Source organism: Apodemus sylvaticus, chromosome 16, assembly GCF_947179515.1.
Source record: "Apodemus sylvaticus chromosome 16, mApoSyl1.1, whole genome shotgun sequence".
In the NCBI taxonomy this organism is placed as follows: Eukaryota; Metazoa; Chordata; class Mammalia; order Rodentia; family Muridae; genus Apodemus; species Apodemus sylvaticus.
The window spans coordinates 72737258-72755529 of record NC_067487.1 but is presented as its reverse complement, the minus strand read 5'-3'; the positions used below and the strand labels follow the sequence as shown (position 1 = coordinate 72755529).

The following is an 18272-nucleotide window of genomic DNA, read 5'->3' as shown; positions in this document are numbered from 1 at the left end:
AAGGTTTGAAGAATTATTAGTTTGCCTATGCATCACATATTCAAGGAATTTAAACCCATGTCACTTAAATGTATGTAAATAAAGAGATAAACAAGTAAATGAGTTTAGAAACTAAAATGAAAGATTATCACTGTGCCCTTAGACAATGATAAACAGAATGGATAAATTGAGCAGAATACAATAAAATATTCATAGAAGAAGCTGTTAATAAGGTAAAAAGAAAAGTATGAGAATATGATATTATAGTCATAAGTGAAACTAGTGTTTCAAAACAGAGAAGATAGGATACTCTGCACAGATTTATGGTGTGTTATCTCAAACTATTTTTGCTTCTCTAATGAAGTAACAGAAACCATGTAAACTACATACAACAAAAAATGGTTTTCCTGTGAAGGTTCAGAAATCTTAGATCAAGTCAATATCAATGTTTGATGAAGACTTTCTTGCTTAGTCCTCAGCGGATGAAAATGTGAAGCTGTCAGAAGGCTAGTTTCTTGCAGGGTTTTAAAATACACTCATAAGAAAGAAGGGATCATGACATATTCACTTTCCTGAAGACCCTACCTCTTCAACATGGAAGGCATAATGAGTTAACAAAATTTGTACAGAATACATTCAAACCATAGCATAGGTCATGTAAGGTAAGTAGTGAAAATACAAATTTGGCTTCAGCTTGTACAGCATAATGCTCACCTTGGCAACAATTTCAGCCTTGCTGTATTAAGCTTACAACTGCAAAGAAGAAATAAGAAAAACTGTAAATGAAGCACTTAAGATGAACAATTCTGGGAGATTTTGTTGTGAGAGGAGAGGACAGAGAAAGATGGAATCAAAGTAAGTTGATTTTTCAAGAGAAAAATTACAGCAACTTTGGATTAGAATAGAAATGATCTACAGTATGAAAGGATTTTACACACACAGTCTTCCAGTGCTAAGGACAAAGCACAAATTCCTGTGCATGAAAAGCATGCATGCTAACACTGAGTTATATCTCCAAAACTTAACAATGCCGTTAAAAAGGAACTGGAGGTCAGCATGTAGAAAAATGCAAATCGACCCATTCTTATTTCCTTATACAAAGCTCAAGTCCAAGTGGATGAAGGACCTCCACATAAAACCAGATAGACTGAAATGTATAGAGAAGAAAGTGGGGAAGAACATAGAACACATGGGGACAAGGGAAATTTTCCTGAACAGAAAACCAATGGCTCTTGCTCTAAGATCAATAATCAACAAATGGGACCTCATAAAATTGCAAAGCTTCTGTAAGGCAAAGGACATTATCAATAGGACAAAATGACAACCAACAGTTTGGGAAAAGATATTTACCAATCCTTCATCTGAGAGAGGGCTAATATCTAATATATAAAAAAGAACTTAAGAATTTAGACTCTAGAGAACCAAATAACCCTATTAAAAATGGGGTACAGAGCTAAACAAATAATTTTCAACTGAGGAATACTGGATGGCTGAGAAACAGGCACTAAAGAAGTGTTCAACATCCTTAATCCTTAGGGAAATGCAAAACAAAACAACCCTGAGATTCCACCAGTAAGAATGGCTAACATCAAAAACTCAGGTGACAGTGGATGCTGGCAAGGATGTGGAGAAAGAGAAACTCCCCTCCATTGCTGGTGAGATTTCAAACTGGTAAAACCACTCTGGAAATCAGTTTTGGGGCTCCTCAGAAAATTGAAAATAGTACTATCTGAGGGCCCAGCCATAACACTCCTGGGCATATACCCAGAAGATTCTCCAATATGTTATAAGGACACATACTCCACTATGTTCATAGAAGCCTTATTTATAATAGCCAGAGCTGGAAAGAACGCAGATGTCCTTCAACAGAGCAATGGATACATAAAATGTGATATATTTACACAATGAAGTACTATTCAGCTATTAAGAATGATGAATTCATGAAATTCTTATGGAAATGGATGGAACTAGAAAACATCATCTGAGTGAGGTAACCCAGTCACAAAAGAACACACGTGGTATGCACTCACTGATAAGTGTGTATTAGCCCAAAAGCTGAATACCCCAGATACAATCCACAGACAACATGAAGCTCAAGAAGAAGGAATACCAAAGTGTGGGTGATTCTGTTCTTCTGATATGGGGAGCAAAATACTCACAGGAGTAAATTTGTAGATAAAGAGTAGAGAAAAGACTGAAGGAAAGGCCATCCAGAGACTGTCCTACCTTGGGATTCATCCCATATAGAGTTACCAAATCTGGACAGTATCATGGATGCCAAGAAGTGCTTGCTGAAAGGAGTGGGATATGGCTGTCTCCTGAGAGGCCCTGCCAGAGCCTTACAAACACAGAGGCAGATGCTCATAGCCAATCATTGTACTCAGTATGGAGGTCCCAATGGAGGAGTAGGAGAAAGGAATAAAGGAGCTGAAGGGGTTTGCAGCCTTATAGGAATAACAACAGTATCAAACAACCAGATACCACTGAGCTCCCAGGGACTAAACCACCAACCAAAGGGATACACATGGCCCTAGCTGCATATGTAGCAGAGAATTGCCTTGTTAGGCATCAAGAGACAAATAGGTCCTTGGTGCTATGAAGGCTGGATAGATACCCCATTGTAGGGGGATTGAAGACAGGGAGGTAGGAGGTATGTGGGTAAAGGAACATTTTCATAGAAGCCAGGGGAGGGGTGATGGGATGGGGCTACCCAGGAGAGAGGGAAACTGGGAAAGGGGATAACATTTGAAATGTAAATAATGTATCCAATAAAAATTAAAATAAATTAAATAAATAAATAAATAAATAAATAAATAAATAGGAGGGAAAGTTTACAAAAAAAGTATTCATCAGTACATTCCTGGAAGCAACTTTGTAGTCATAAATGAAAGGTAAAATATTCCCAGAATCGAGAATGAGAGACCACTCACAGGAGCGTGTGTGAACAGATCATCAGGGAACAGGTGAGTATAGCCAAGTAAATGTAGTAGCTCTTGTGATACTTTCCAGATGATCGCTTCTATTTTCTCACTTAAATTACATTGTGTATTGCTGTTCTTGTACATGTCCCTTTTATTTCCTCAGATGAACTGATGAGATAAAAAACATACCCAAACTATGTAAATATAGTGCTTGGGCTGAGCCCAGAGCATTTCCTTCTCTATTGTAACTATCCCTAGGCCTAGGCCTGGAAACTTGTAGCCTCCTTACAAGCTAATTTTCCAAGCTGATTGACTCAATCTGGCTTCTCTTGGGTTCTGACTGAATTGCTCTGGGGTCTTATGCAAACTTTGACAATGCATTCTAATCTTCTGGATCCTTCTCATTCTCTTGATTGTTCAGTCTTCCCCTATCTCTAATATTCTCTTTAACATGACTCTGTAAAGTCTTCTGGTAAAATTCACACACACACACACACACATACACACACACACACACACACACACACACACACACACACACACACTACCCTCTACCATATCACACTACCCTCTTTCTCTTTTTCTGCTCATATGCAGCCTCTCTTCATCTGCTGTTCCCATCTAAGTTGGGCATATCCTACCTCAGACTCATTTGGTCAAATGTTTCTCTGATCCATGACTTTGTCTGTCCCTCAATTAGATCTCTTTCAAATATGTCTGCTTCCTTCTACAAACTTTCTTTATGTCTATTGCTAGAGATTAAAGGTGTGTATTAATGCATGTCTGTATTCCAGCTAGATGATACTGTAATTCAGGGAATGTAGGCATTCCACCTAGATCATGTCTTTGTATGTCATCCCTTGATAGAGCAGCCATGTTGCCAGATTAGGATCCCTCTATAGTTCTACTGGCAGACAGAAAAACTTACTGTATTAGAAACGCTCCCCAGAAATGAGGAAGATTGGATTCTTACACTTGCTGCCCTTGAACAGTCACCCTGTTGCTTTGCACAGCGAGGTGTAGCCAGTGTGACCTTGTTCTACAAAAGATAAGAATTTCAAGAATTATATTCATGTTTCTGCCTGTGCTGAAACATTAATACTATATAGTACATAAGTCTCTTTTTTTCTTCTAATATGAAGTCTAGAATGAGAGACAGAGTTGTAAGAGAGTTGTGTATGGCCAGGAATTCATAACTCAACAGAAATCTGGAAGTACAAAGCTTTCACATGCAGAGTGGGATAGAAGCTAGTTATGGGGATCCAGTAGAGAGTTCTAAGGATGTGTTCCTCTGGACATGGGCAATGATGGAAGGATGGTGATATCAAATAATAGATTTCAGTAGTGATAAAAGGAATTCAGAATAAAGAAAAGGCAAGCTATAATCACAACTATATGCCAGAGACAGGCATAAGCAACAGAAGTGATGATAAATTATTTGACTCAAAACTACCCGAAGGTAGTGGGGTAGATTGTAACAGTGTGTAATGGATAGTGTTACTGTGTTTGAAAAATCTGAATAATCATGTTTCCGATTAATTGAATATAGAAGGAAAGACTACTTTAAAGATTAGACTGAACTGTAACAGTAATAAAGAGTGAAGAGTTTTAAAATTTGAAAGAACATTTTAGTCTAAAGCATCTGGAAAAACACCAAGGTTACTTACTCATGGAAAAAGTTTTATGAAATAAAATAGTATAAAAGTGGAAAGATATTGTGTAAATTTGGTTTTAAAAAAAGGGAACACAAGTATTTAGAATTAGTCCATATTATTAAATTTTTTCATTATAAAAAATCATAGCCTTATATGGTAAATTACAGCAGGCCCACTTAGTTTTACTTCCATGGTCCAGTAGAAACTGATTCAGTGGTTTCTGGACCTGACGCTCCTGAAGCTATGTGATTGAAGTGATGTATGTTGTTTCTGAAACTGTTAGAGCCATCATCAGGATTTTTCAAAGAAGCCCCACAAAATGATCACTCTTACATTTATTTTGACTTTTCAATCACATAATTAAGCTGCTGTGATATGAGGCAGGAATTCATGAGTGGGTAGAGGAGCACCTGTCTAGAGGCAAAGGGGAGAGGAGAGAGGAGAAATGGAATGGGATGTTTATGGAGGGTTAACTGGGAAGAAGGATATCATTTGAATTGTAAACAAATAGAATGATTAACAAAACAACAACAAAATCTTCAGCCACATGGAGATTAGTATTCATTGTAGTTAGTCATTGGTTAGCAATCATCTTTGGACCTCCTAATGAGAGAAATATGGAATTTACATGTTTATAACTGTAGGTTAAACAAAGACAAGTCGATCAGAGGACTCCTTATGACAGAGCAAAACCAATCCATGGACACTTGAACAGTAACACATTTAAGCAACAGTATAAATATTCTAATATTTATATCAAATTTACATAAGTAAGGTAACTTTTGTTAAAGTTTACATTTATCTGATATATATATGTGTATATATATATGTATACACACACACACACACATATATATATATGTACATATATATATGTACATATATATATATATATATATATCCCCACATGATCATCATATCATGGATGGTTTCTTAGCCATCTTTATTATTTCCATGGTTATTATGGGATTATTTATCTCACTAGTGTTTGAATTATGTTCTTCCTATTGGGCTTTGGTTCACCCTCCAATGAGTAATTTTCAACAACTTTTTTCTCTCCTTCCACCTCCCCTCTTTGTCCATCATATTCTCTCCTCCCCACCTCTTCCATTTTCTTCTCTCTCTCTCCATCTCACTCCTATTCTTCATCAAACTTATTTGCGATCAGCTTCATTGGATGAATAAATCTCTCCTTTATTGTGTGAATGCTTTTCTTACTTCCAACCCCCTTTGTAGCTCTAGGAAATACTATTACAGAAATATTCTCTTTAGTTCTTTTTGAAAATATCTTCTCTCTAATCAGTTATTAATATCTGCTGTTATTTCCAAACATACTTGATGGCTCTTGGTTCTACATCATACCTAAATTATGGAGTACCTAATTTTAAAGTTGTCCTGAAACAGATAACGTGGGAAAAAAACATTGTATGTCCATGAGATACACATTGAGATAATCTGAATATGAATTTGGAGTCTACTGTAAAAATGGCATAAATAACATAGATGATTTATTTGCTGCTTTTCTTATTATAAAAATATTTTTTTAAAAGACTACAAATATGGCTCAGTTTGTAGAGAAATTGGCTAGTGTGCTCAAAGCCTTGGATTTAGTTCCCAGTACATTATAAACTAGAGGTGGTAGCACCCATTTGATTTACAATTATAACAATAGGAAGGTATAAAAAAAAAAGAGGGGCAGACATCAAAAAGAGACTATTTCAGTTCTATAATGAGTTCAAAGCCAGTATGGTATACACACACCTGATCCTGTCTCATAAAAAAAGCATGAATATTGAAATAACATTGCAAGACTGTATAACCATTTGATCCATACAGCTATGAAGGGGAGAAAAAAGAGAACTTGACAGCTACTCACATCAATGACTTATATCCACTTCCTAAACCACATTCAAATAAACTGAAGATTAATAATTAAAGATTTTGTAGTTATAGGGCCTTAATTTAGAGAATATGAGTTACTTAGAAAAAATGTTCCTTACATTTAGAACAAAAGTATAATTTTAAAATGAGCATGGAAATGATGGAGCTTTTCATGGTTATCCAGAACTGATGTACAAATTAATAAAGTAGTCATCCCTTTTTGATTACTACAATAATTTAGTTACTATGAAAAATTTTAAAAGTGCTAAAGTATTACTTGAGGGGGGGTCACATTTTTTTAATCCTTCTGGACTATAAAAAGCCAGTAAATAATAGCAAAATAAAAATGAAAACTTTAAGTGTTCTACACATTGAAATACAGTGTTCAGTTAAGCCACATTTTCCTGAAAAATCCCACTAAGGAAGGAAGGTGCCTTACATAGAAACTTGTCTATGTGGTAAATCTTCAAGTCCCGGTCACAAAATTTCAAAAGCCAAGTAAGAACTAAAGCACTGAAGGTTCTATTGTAATCTTGCATTAGAGCAGAATTCTTTCAGTCCTTAAAGAAAATTGACATGAAATGGAGGAAACCTTAGATGAAATACTATAAATTAAATTAAAAAAGAATAATTGCTTAGGAAATCAAAGGAAAGTGTCATAAGCTTCCTCCTGAATCTCATTCCTATAAAATTTTAATGCACACATTTACACCATTGTTTATTCATCTGTATTGTGGTCCTAAGTCTTTTAACTTATTCAAGTTTAAGGACAAGTTATGCATGCCGTCATGTATATGTTAAACTATAGTGAAAATGTGCTATTTTCATACTTTGGAAATGCCTCTTATAACTTGTCATTAATATATTTTGGCTTTGTTTGTTTTCTTATCTAGCAAATTAAAAGACTGTATTAAACTTTAATACACATAGTCATATATTTTCCTGGAAATGATTTCTGAGAAAAATTACATTGTCACTAAACACATGGTCAACCTTTTCCTATTTGTTCAGTGTCAGACATCATTGATGCAGTATTCCTTGGAAGAAGCATCAAGAGAAATTTAGGTAAATTTGTATAAACTGAATTTGATAAAACATCAGTCTAATAAAAAATTAGAGAATAAGAGCTCAAAATGTTCAAAGAATCAAGAAATTCTTTCAAATTTCTCTCAAGCATTTCTTTTTGAATCAATGTCTAACTTGATAGATTTTCTAATGACACTCTTTCTATAGCATTACTACCAATTCAAAATCTATGTTAAGTTTGTCTTAGCTAATCTCTTTAATTGAATAGCTTCTTAAGAAATAAGCATATTAGGTACAAAAATAATAATCAAGTATTCTCAAGCACACTAGTTCCCTAAGTTTAGATTGTTAGTATAGGATTTAGGGATTGCATTTCTTGAAGCCAAGTTCATAAACCTCAACCTCTAACTTTATAGTATTTTGGATAAGCAATGCTCCCATAGCCATGTATGTTTTGGCCATCTGATCCCCATTTGATGACACTATCTGGGAAGTAATGAGGCCTGAAGGTGGTGGAGTCTCCTGGAGAAGGAAGGCACTGGGTTTTGTAGCTTCCACCCTTGTCTCACTGTTCAGTCTATCCACTTTCTCTGCAATGTTCAGCCAGCTTCCTGCTCCTACCACAGTGCTTTCTCTGCCTGTTGCCATGACTTCCCTACCATGAAACATTCTATCCTTCCTGAACTGTAAGCCAAAATACACCTATTTTTTCTAAATTTCTGGTCATGGTAAGAACCTAAACATAAGTAATACCATGGCTTTTAAATTCAACTTTGATTCACCACATTTGAACTCTAAATTTCTTCAATACCAGATTTTATTAAATTTTCTAGTTTGTATAATTGATTCAATTCAGTGGAAAACATCTGAAATTTATATGACAATATTCTGCAACATTTGGCTGACCAAAAATAAAATATGACTAAGAATGTGTGTTTATTTTCCAGAGGACCATTTTTGTGTTTAAATGACAATTTAAATAAGCCACATGATTGAGATTCTTACTTGCAAACATGTAGAAAAGTCTTGAAACTTTCAGAAAACACCTTCCTTTGCTTTCTCTTTTCTGAACTTCAATGTAATCACAAATCTAGACGGTACCTTCCTGAGTTAAAATGCATCACCTTAAAATTATTCTACAGTTTTCACAGACAGGAGTCATTTAGTAAGTTTTCAAATATCCAGATATATGATATATGATAAAACTGTTAGATATATTTAATTACCCTTTAAACATAATTTCTTCCTTAGCCTTTAGGGTTTTAAGGTTAATGTATATTTTTTAATTTAAATTATTTTCTCTCTAACAGTTCTCAATAATATCTCAAGATAAATATTTCTATGATGTTACTTGGGGCCTTATATTATTTGAAAATTGAAAAATTGATTCTGAATAATAAAAAAGCCATTTGCTAGGAAATATATGAGATTATGTCAATTTCTAAAAGAACACAGAAATTGTGCTTTGATATGGAGCTCAAAATTGTACATGGGGGAATGTGGTATCCTAAAGAATAGTAGTTTAAATTGAATGAATAACTACAAGAAGAAAGATACAGAAAAACAAAATATTGAATAAGTAATAACAAACTACTACATGTAATTCTAAAACTAAATGATAAAATTGATAAGATATTCAAGAGACATATAAAATAGTATAAAGATAAGCACAAGTTAAAATAGTCCTTAAAATAATAAGAAAAATATCTTTAAAACCAGTTCCCTATATAGAATTTAGTATATAACTTCAAATTCACAGATTATGCTAGATGGATTAGCTAATTATTCTGAGTATAGATCACGCCAAACTCTTTCTAAAATGTAGAAAAAAGTCTACAACTATTCTTAGTTTTATTAAGTTTTATATAGTTACATATTTGAAATTTCCTAAATTTCAAAATTATATGTAATCAACTATATTTGATTAAATTTGAGAAACAATTTGACATTAATTTTACTTATCTGGAGCTGGTTTTAATGCAAAGAAATTATGAATATCTTGTTTTATATTTCTACGCATGTGTGCAGAGATTTTCTGGCAACATTGGTTGCAAAATATTCCTCCATATTATTTTTAGCTACTTATCTTTTAAGATAACTACAGTAGCTTAGATTTACATCTGTGATGTCTATTTCTATTTTTTTAATCTAAATGTCTGTTTTGTGTAAGTAGTATAGTGCTTTCGATACTCTATCTTTTTAGCACAGCTTAAATCGGGTAGAAATCCGAAAGTAAGGAAAGCACTTCAATATATATATTTACAATAGATAAATATTCTCTGAGCCAGATTCCAGTTGCTGAGGAATTAATGCCACCAGTTGGCAACTCAGACTTATTATCAAAAATTCTGACCCAGTATAGTTCCTGTCTGAAAGAACTGCAGGAACAAAAATGGACCCTGAGGAAAAAGAGGTCTAGTGAAAGGCAGAAAGGGAGCCAGCTCAGGGAGAGGTCCCAAGGCCTTGCATTACTACTGATGCCATGGTCTGCTTACAATGCGATGCAGCTGGAGTGGATAGGTGGGTGGGAGAGCATACTCATAGAAGCAGGGTAAGAAGGTATGGGAAAGGTGGTTTAAAGAAGAGAAACCAGAAAAGGGGATAACATTTGAAATGTAAGTAAATAAAATAGCCAATTAAAAAGAATATTGAAAAGAAAAACCTAGTAAACATCTTGACGAAAAACAATGTGAGGAGTAAGAGATTTTGGCTTCTACTTCCTGGATTACAGTTCACAAGAAAAATAATTCATGGAGGAACCTGGGGCAGAAGCCATGTTAGAATGTGCATTGCTGGGTTACTGACTTGCTCTTCACTGCCTGTTCAGTTTTATTTCTTACATAAATCAGGACAGTATGTTCAGAGGAAGAACCAACCCCAGATGGCTAGGTCCTCCCACATTAATCATTAATTGAAAATTTCAGGCAGACTTACCTAGAGGTCAATCTATTAGAGGCATTTTTTTTTCAATTTAGGTTCCACCTTTCCCATTGAGCTTATGCCAAGTAAGCAAAAAAGCAACCACCACATAAGATTTTAAGTAGACAGAAAAAATTCTATATGTGGGGAATGCACATGGATGGGTTGATAATTTCAATTGCAGTAACATATGGTCCATAGTCAAGTCTTTAGCACTCAAGCAAAAGCCAGACAAAATGGTACATTTCTGCAACCTGGGTGGTCAGCATAAGGGTGGAGGAGACAGAGAAGTCCCTGGAGTTTATTTTTCAAACAGTCTAGGAGAATTGGTGAACTTAGGAGAGATAATGTCAGAAAGAAATAAAGGAAGGAAGGAAGGAAGGAAGCAAGGAAGGAAGGAAGCAAGGAAGGAAGGAAGGAAGGAAGGAAGAAAATAAATACTTTTTAAAAGGTGAGCAATGAAAGATTTTTACCTGTAGCCTCCACATATGCATAGCCATCCACAAACAGATGTGCACATGTGAATATGTATGTCACACACTCACACCTATGTCATGAATGAATTAAATCTACCTAGGGATAGAAAGCAAACTAATGGGAGGAGGTAATGGGAAATGGATGACTAGAAGTTTGGGTGACAATAATGGTCAGTATAAAATGTACTCTTATATGAAAATGGACTTATGTATCTATAATGAATATATTGAGTTATTTCAAATATTACTAAAGAGAAAAATTGAAATAAAGGAAAATTCACTTTTAGTTAACATAAATTCTGAAAAGCAAAGCAAGTAGAAAAATAAACAAGCTATATAAAGTTATATAAAATTCACTTTTAGTTAACATAAATTCTGAAAAGCAAAGCAAGTAGAAAAATAAACAAGCTATATAAAGTAGCTACTAGAAAATGTTACAGATATGAAATTCTAATACATGCCATTAAGCTTCAGGAACAAAGTAAAATAACATAATCCACAGGTCTTTTTAGTTATCTCCCCTGTAACCCACTTCTTGATTCAGTTGCTAATTTGATACTTTTGCTAGTCACTAAGGAGATGAATAAAGGTTCTGGGCATTTGGGTGAAACTGAAAAAAATTAAATTAAAATTATGAGATTGGCAAAGAACGGGGGAGGTGGAAAGTATTCCAAGGTTTTAATTAAAAACCCTGAAGGGTATATCCCAGTTGTAAGAGAATACAGGACTATATCAGTGCTGACTAAACTTGCAGTTCTCTATATAAGAAAAACATGTAATAAAAAGGGAAACTGGATGTAGACCAACTATTATTACTCTTACTCTTGAGTTCTTGCTTTTACTCCAAAACTGGCTGGAATAGTCTTGTTTTCTGTCAGTGTGATTGCTTATAGGAGAAAAAAAAATATTACTATGAGAAGAATAGCCAATTAACCATATCAAGATTATGTATATTCTCTGGTCCAATTCAATTCAGTCTATAGAAATATCCAGATATTCAGATATTCTGTAATTTTGCCTGTGGAGTTGTGAATGAATGTCCATTCACTACATAGAAAGAATCAATGGCAGGCCAAGAAATAGGTCTATCAAAGCCTAGCTTAGTGACCCAGTGAATTGGTTGGTATTGGTCATAGGAGCACAGCTGAGGTGGTATTTCCTGAAGCATGACTGACTCCCAAGAGCTGCACCCAAGAGATCCCTGCACATCTTGCAAGTGGCTCAGCTAATCAATCTCATCTCTCCAGAAACTTCTTTTTATTAAGTTTATTTATTTATTCAGTTTGCAATCCAGTATCTCTCCTTCCTCTCCTTCCAGTATTTTCTCACATAATTCCTCCTCCTATTCCTCTTCAAAGAGAAAGCTGCCCTATGGAAGTCAAGCCCATCCTACCTCCTACCTCATCCCACCCAACCACCCACCTTACCCCACCCAGGAATTTTAACTGGCAGGATAGCCTTGATATGCATCTTATTACTCCTACGAGCTTCAAGAAATTCCTATATGTGAGTTTTGTTTATCTCCTGTGTTTTATGACTTTCCCTTTGCTCTCTAGATGGGCATTTTCTAATTGGGAGAAAAATAACTGTTCAACATATAGTTTAGAAGAAATAACTGTAAGCAAGATGGGGAAATGATAACAAACTACTTCCTTGGAACTATCACACACTGAATTTAAGGTAACTGGTTAATACATGTAATGTAAGATCATACAAGACTAAGATTATCTTATCAGGGAACTGAGAGTTTGATTGTTTAATTAAATGTACTTTCTAAAAGTTTAAACTGAAAAACCCCATTAAGAACTCAGTTAAAGATCTTAATAATGGTTCATTTGGTCATAGACCAAAAACTATTATTAAGTACTAATTAACAGAAAATACCATGTGAAACTCAACTGGGAAATATAATGGAGAATTATATCAAACACACAAGCCAAGAATTGTGCAATGTTTTAATAAGAGTTATCAAGTTGAGAAGAAATGAGGATAAAGTACTAAAATAATGTATAATAAAATAAAAACAAAAGTCTGAAAAGTGGCACAAAAACAGTAGAAAAGCAAATGCCTGTCTACAAACTAATCACATAATAGGTAGCAGGAATAAGGTAATCAAGAACAAAGAAGGTCCTAAAAGCCCTTGGGAATAACTTCCATGCCTTTATGTAAGAAGTAGTGCAATAAGAATGAAATGTGAAGTTAAATAAATAAAAATAGCAGTAAAGGACACTCCCAGAATGTTAAAAGATAAAATTTCAAAATGGAATTCAAAGTTCAACAAAAATATCCTTCAGAACAAGTTTCAGACCTTTCAAAGAGCATCAAATTCTCTTAACCACTAAAACAAAGCTCTACAATCTTGCATGATGTTGTAATCATCCCAGTACCCTGAGAATATGGGCTAGGGGGTTTAATGAATGGGTTACTTTCAGTGTACTATGTGTTTATGTGTGTTTGTGGGGGTGTGGGGGGTGTTTTATGGGGTTTATAACTGAATTAAATGTCCTCAAGAAAAAAATTATTAGTCATAATAATGAATATATGCCAATAAAAATTTTAAATATATCATTTACAACCATCAGTAATGTTATTCCAGAGGCATCCAATGCCCATGACTGCCGAGGGCACCTCCACTCACGTGCACACCTTTCCATACACAGACGTGCACACATGGAGTTGAAATGAAAGCTAATCTTATTAAAATAAGAATCTTAAGAACACAAATTTTAAACAGATTTCTTTTCGTTTTAACTATGTGTACATATGACTGTCTGTTTTACGGTATGTGGACATATGAGTAAAGATGTCTTTAAAAGTCCAGAAGATGACACAAGATCCCCTAGAGGTGGAGTCACAGGAGGCTGTAAGACATTTGACATACGTACTGGGAACCAAACTTGGATAACCCTCATAAGCACTACATACTCTCAACTGCTGAGGTATCTCTTTATCCCCCAAATAAATCTTTCTCTTACTTTTCTGTTTATCAGTTGTTAATTTTTTGTCTAAGTGTTTTTGACTAAATATCAGTATGTATACCATATGCATATCTTATGCTCATAGAAGTCAGTATGGTTTTGAACCACCATGTGGGTGATTGAAACCAAACCAAGGTTCTCTGCAAGAGCAGGAATTGCTTTAAATGACTAAACAATCTCTCCAAATCCCTCTAGTAGAATTTTTTTAAAATTTTGATTTCAATAAATACTTGTCATTATTATTTTTATTATTATAATAGTACATTTGTAGGAAATAATTAAATTGTGCCTGTACTGTTGGTATCAGGACCTGCGAAACAAGTAACATCACATAGGTATGACCAGCACACCTGTTGCTAAGGCAACAGATACCATATTCCCAGAATCCACTTGAATCCCCCCTTTATCTATAACCACATCACCTTCCATAGATAAAGGCCCCTCTGATCTCTCTTTCTCTATTCCCCTTTTCTCTTTCTAACACCACCTTGCACTTTCCTCTCTCAGTAAACCTCACGTGGAACTGTTTGGCCTGGTGTGGTCTTTCTGGAACTGCGTGATGGTCACAACATTGGTAACACCACAAGACATTTTTCTTCTACATACAAGCACCATGGGATTCCAGGTGGGAGACAGGAGATGTTGGTAAGCTCTGCCATAAAAATCTACCATAAAATGGACAGTAAGTACTATCCATAGCCAGAGAAAATATATCTCAATTGCCCAACCTCTAGATATTAGAAAAAAAGAAGTAATCCAACACTTCTCTGAGGTCCTTACCTCTTTGACATCACCCCTCATAATGGTAATAACTTGTCATTTTGCCTTTTGCTTCAGTCCTTGTCCTTCGTGTATAAACTCCTTAAAGTCACCAGGCCTGGTCATTTTAATGATTTCTGGTTATGCATGCCACATAGAATTAGCTCACAATTGTCACTTACGGCCTCTCTGGTGATACTGCCAAGTAACCAATCTTATTTCACCCTTTGTCAGCTTCCCTGACTCTGATATTGCCATGACTCCATACCTTACCTCTATCCCTCTCTTTGGCATGGCAAACTGTTTTATATCCCCCAGGACACCTTCTGTAGGAACACTAAGTTCTCTTGACTGCGTTAGAACCATAAACCTTGATATATCATATCTGCCACAGTGCCCTGCAGTTCAGAACACATCAATTCTTGTGGTGCTCAAGTATATCATTGGCTACCCACCAGCTGGTCAGGAGTTTGCACATTGGTACTCCTTTTCCATGAACTGGGAGTAATCCAGGGAAATGAGCTCCTACCATTCCCTGTTGTCGATAGGATAAGCTGCCCAACATAAGAGGGCAGTTCAAGTTTGCCACTCTTGGTTGCTACAGGAATAGCCTTAGATGTTGGTACTGGAGTTGCAGGGATAATGACTTCCATTACCTAATATAATACATTTACCTCCCAATTTAAAAGCAATCTTCAAAAATGACTGAAACTGTCCTTACTATCCAGAAACAGTTGGATTCTTTGGCAGCCGTGGTGCTTCAAAACCGACAGGGGCTAGATGTCCTGACAGCTAAAGAAGGTGGTCTTTGCCTGTTTCTCCAAGAATGCTGTTTCTACATCAACCAATCCAGGATAGTGAGAAATAAAATCCAAGACTACAATCATACAAAGAATTTCAGGGAACGTGAGACCTCTAGTTCTGGGATTTTCAAAAATCCTATATGGAAGTGGATACTCCTTTTGTAACAATTTTTCCAGTCATCCTCCTGGTGTTATTCATTGGCCCCTGACTCATTAATCTTGTTTCTACATTCCTTCAATGAAAAATAAACAAAATTTCTAACTGAGCTATTAATCACTTCCTGTTATAGAATTACGAGTCACTGTCCACAGAAGAGCTTCTGTCCAAAGAGGAACCTGATGTGAATGTTTACCAAGCGGATCCCAATGGTAAAAGTCAGCTACCCCACCCCCCCAAAATTGATGACGCACCTACACAGCAGGAAGCAGCTTAAGAGACATGATGTCCTCACTTCCTTTCCACTATTGGCTTCCCCCTCCCTCCTTTTTTCCCCTTCTTTTTATAATAGTAAGAAGGGGCGTATGTTGGTATCAGAACCTTACCTACAAAAACCGTGACATCACATATGCACCACCAGCAAACTTGTTGCCAAGGCAACAGACACCATATTCCAAGAATTCACTTGGCTCACCTATCACCTTTACCTGTGACCACATCACCATCCATAGATAAAGGGGCAAAGGGGCCTCTGATCTCTCTCTCTCTCTCTCTCTCTCTCTCTCTCTCTCTCTCTCTCTCTCTCTCTCTCTCTCTTCCCCTCTTTCTCTTTCTGCCATCACCTTGCCCTTTCCTCTCTCAATAAACCTCACATGGAACTGTTTGGCCTGATGTGGTTTTTCTGGAACAGGGTGATGGTCACTATCATTAGTATTTCAAGTAAAGGAAAAATTAAAACAGGGTAGTTATAATTTCTATTTCCTTAATTTTTTCAAACTTTCATTGATACATAGCTTGTATTTATGAGGTTTTATGAGGTATATAGTATGGCATATATATATGTCAGATAGCTCAACATTTTCTTCTCAAAAACACTTAGTTTCCTGTAGCTTTTGAGTTTCTTTCTTCTAGTTATTCATAAAGTATGTAACAGATTACCACTCTTTGTGGTAAGCGAAGGAAATGCCACAGGGGAGACATCAGTAACATTCAGAAGAACGGGCCTTCAATGGAAATGAACACCAGTGTAGACATTGTCTATTGTCTTCTTCACAGCACAGATACTCTAAAGTTTCCAAGAAACCACTGGGAAGGATGTCCTCAAGCTACTCAATACAATATCAAAAAGCCAGAAATATTTGATAATTAATATTTATGTAACTGCCATGAATCTACATGTTTTAAAGGCATAAGGACATTATAATTCCAAAAAAAATATTGAATATGTATCTGAAGTTCAAAGTGCACTTTATTCATTCAAGAGTAAACAAATATTCGTCTTGCTTTGATTTTTTTAAAAAAAGAAATTATTAATCTGATTCATGGGACGTCATATGGGTATGAATAATTCCCTATTTGTTTCTTTCAGTGTCATATGCTATACAAATAATCATTCTTGATATTCCCAATTAAATATTTATTAAAAACAGGGAAAGTAAATAAGAGAATCTGAATCCCTGTGAGGAAAATAACAACAGAAAGGCGTGGAGGAATTTAATTGTGTTCTAGGAACAGAATCTATCAATAGGAAGAGTTTCATCTTTGATTTGATCCAAAAATAAATTTTTACTTCTAAAACCTTAGCTATATTAGAGCGTCATTCATCCGAAGGTAGCTTATCCACATCAACTGTTAGTACTGCTACTAGCAGTTAATATTCTAACAGAATTTATACATATGACATTGTCTTACATCATTTATAATCTCATTTAGTCTTTGCAATGTGCTATTGAGGTGAAGTTTTGCAAATTCCTTATTTTTCAAACATTTTTATTAAGATTATGAAGAATTAAGTGGTTTTTATCATTATTTGCGTCTGCCAGCAACTGAAAATGACTTTTTGTCATTTCAAACCAATTTTTATATGTCACAGTTTCGTGGAGGAAACACCAAGCTTCTGGATCAGAAAAAGAAAAGGGTTTTATTATTTACTGCACAGTAAACAGCCTGGTCTTATGTTTCTGTGTGTTTCTTTGCCCTTAAATCCCACAGGGACAACATAGAATGACCCAGTTTGATGCCACATATACAGGGGTCTGTGTCACAAAGTAGAAAATCTGAACCTTAGAGACTTTATGGTTTATGACAGACAATAAGAAAAGCCTCCTAGCCTTGGCTCTGGAGATAGAGTTTGATTTTATTTTACTGACTATATTTACTTTATTTTGGCTTACTCCAGAGGGAGACAATCCCTCAGAATTTGTGACTGTTCACTATATAGACATCAGTGAAAAGATAACTCTACAATATAACAGGAAGTGATTCTCTGTAGAATATGCAGAGACCCATCGATTCCTCCCTTTTATCCCACAAATTGGCTTTTAATTTCTATGTCTTCTTAGCTTCTGATAAATACCGTTAAGACTGTAAAAATTCCCTAGGGATTTTGACAAAGAATTTAAAGTAATTCATGCACTTAGCATTAGCTAAAGAATAGTGAAAGAATACAGATTCCTAGGTTAAGGAGATGAGATAATTTAAGCAATAGAAAACTATATAAATTGTAGTTTTGAAAGTTGGAAGCTCCTTTTGTTCATTGCCTTGCTTTTTACAATGTTTTATCAATTCCTGGGGTGGGAAAGAAGCATGGCTTACTGTTACACTAAATATGTTTAAGAAGAATAAGCTACAACATGTTTCATTACCAAGGAATTTATTCATTTTATTGCTGAGAGCATACTACTCATGTTTCCAAATACAGAAAGGAAATAGAGAGGG

At 35.2% G+C, this 18272-nt stretch overlaps 1 pseudogene; it reads right to left on the bottom strand.

Annotated features, from left to right (window-relative positions):
* Nucleotides 1–15247, bottom strand: part of LOC127666695 (heat shock protein HSP 90-beta-like) — a 162434-nt pseudogene extending 147187 nt beyond the window's left edge.
* Nucleotides 15248–18272: the final 3025 nt, after the last annotated feature.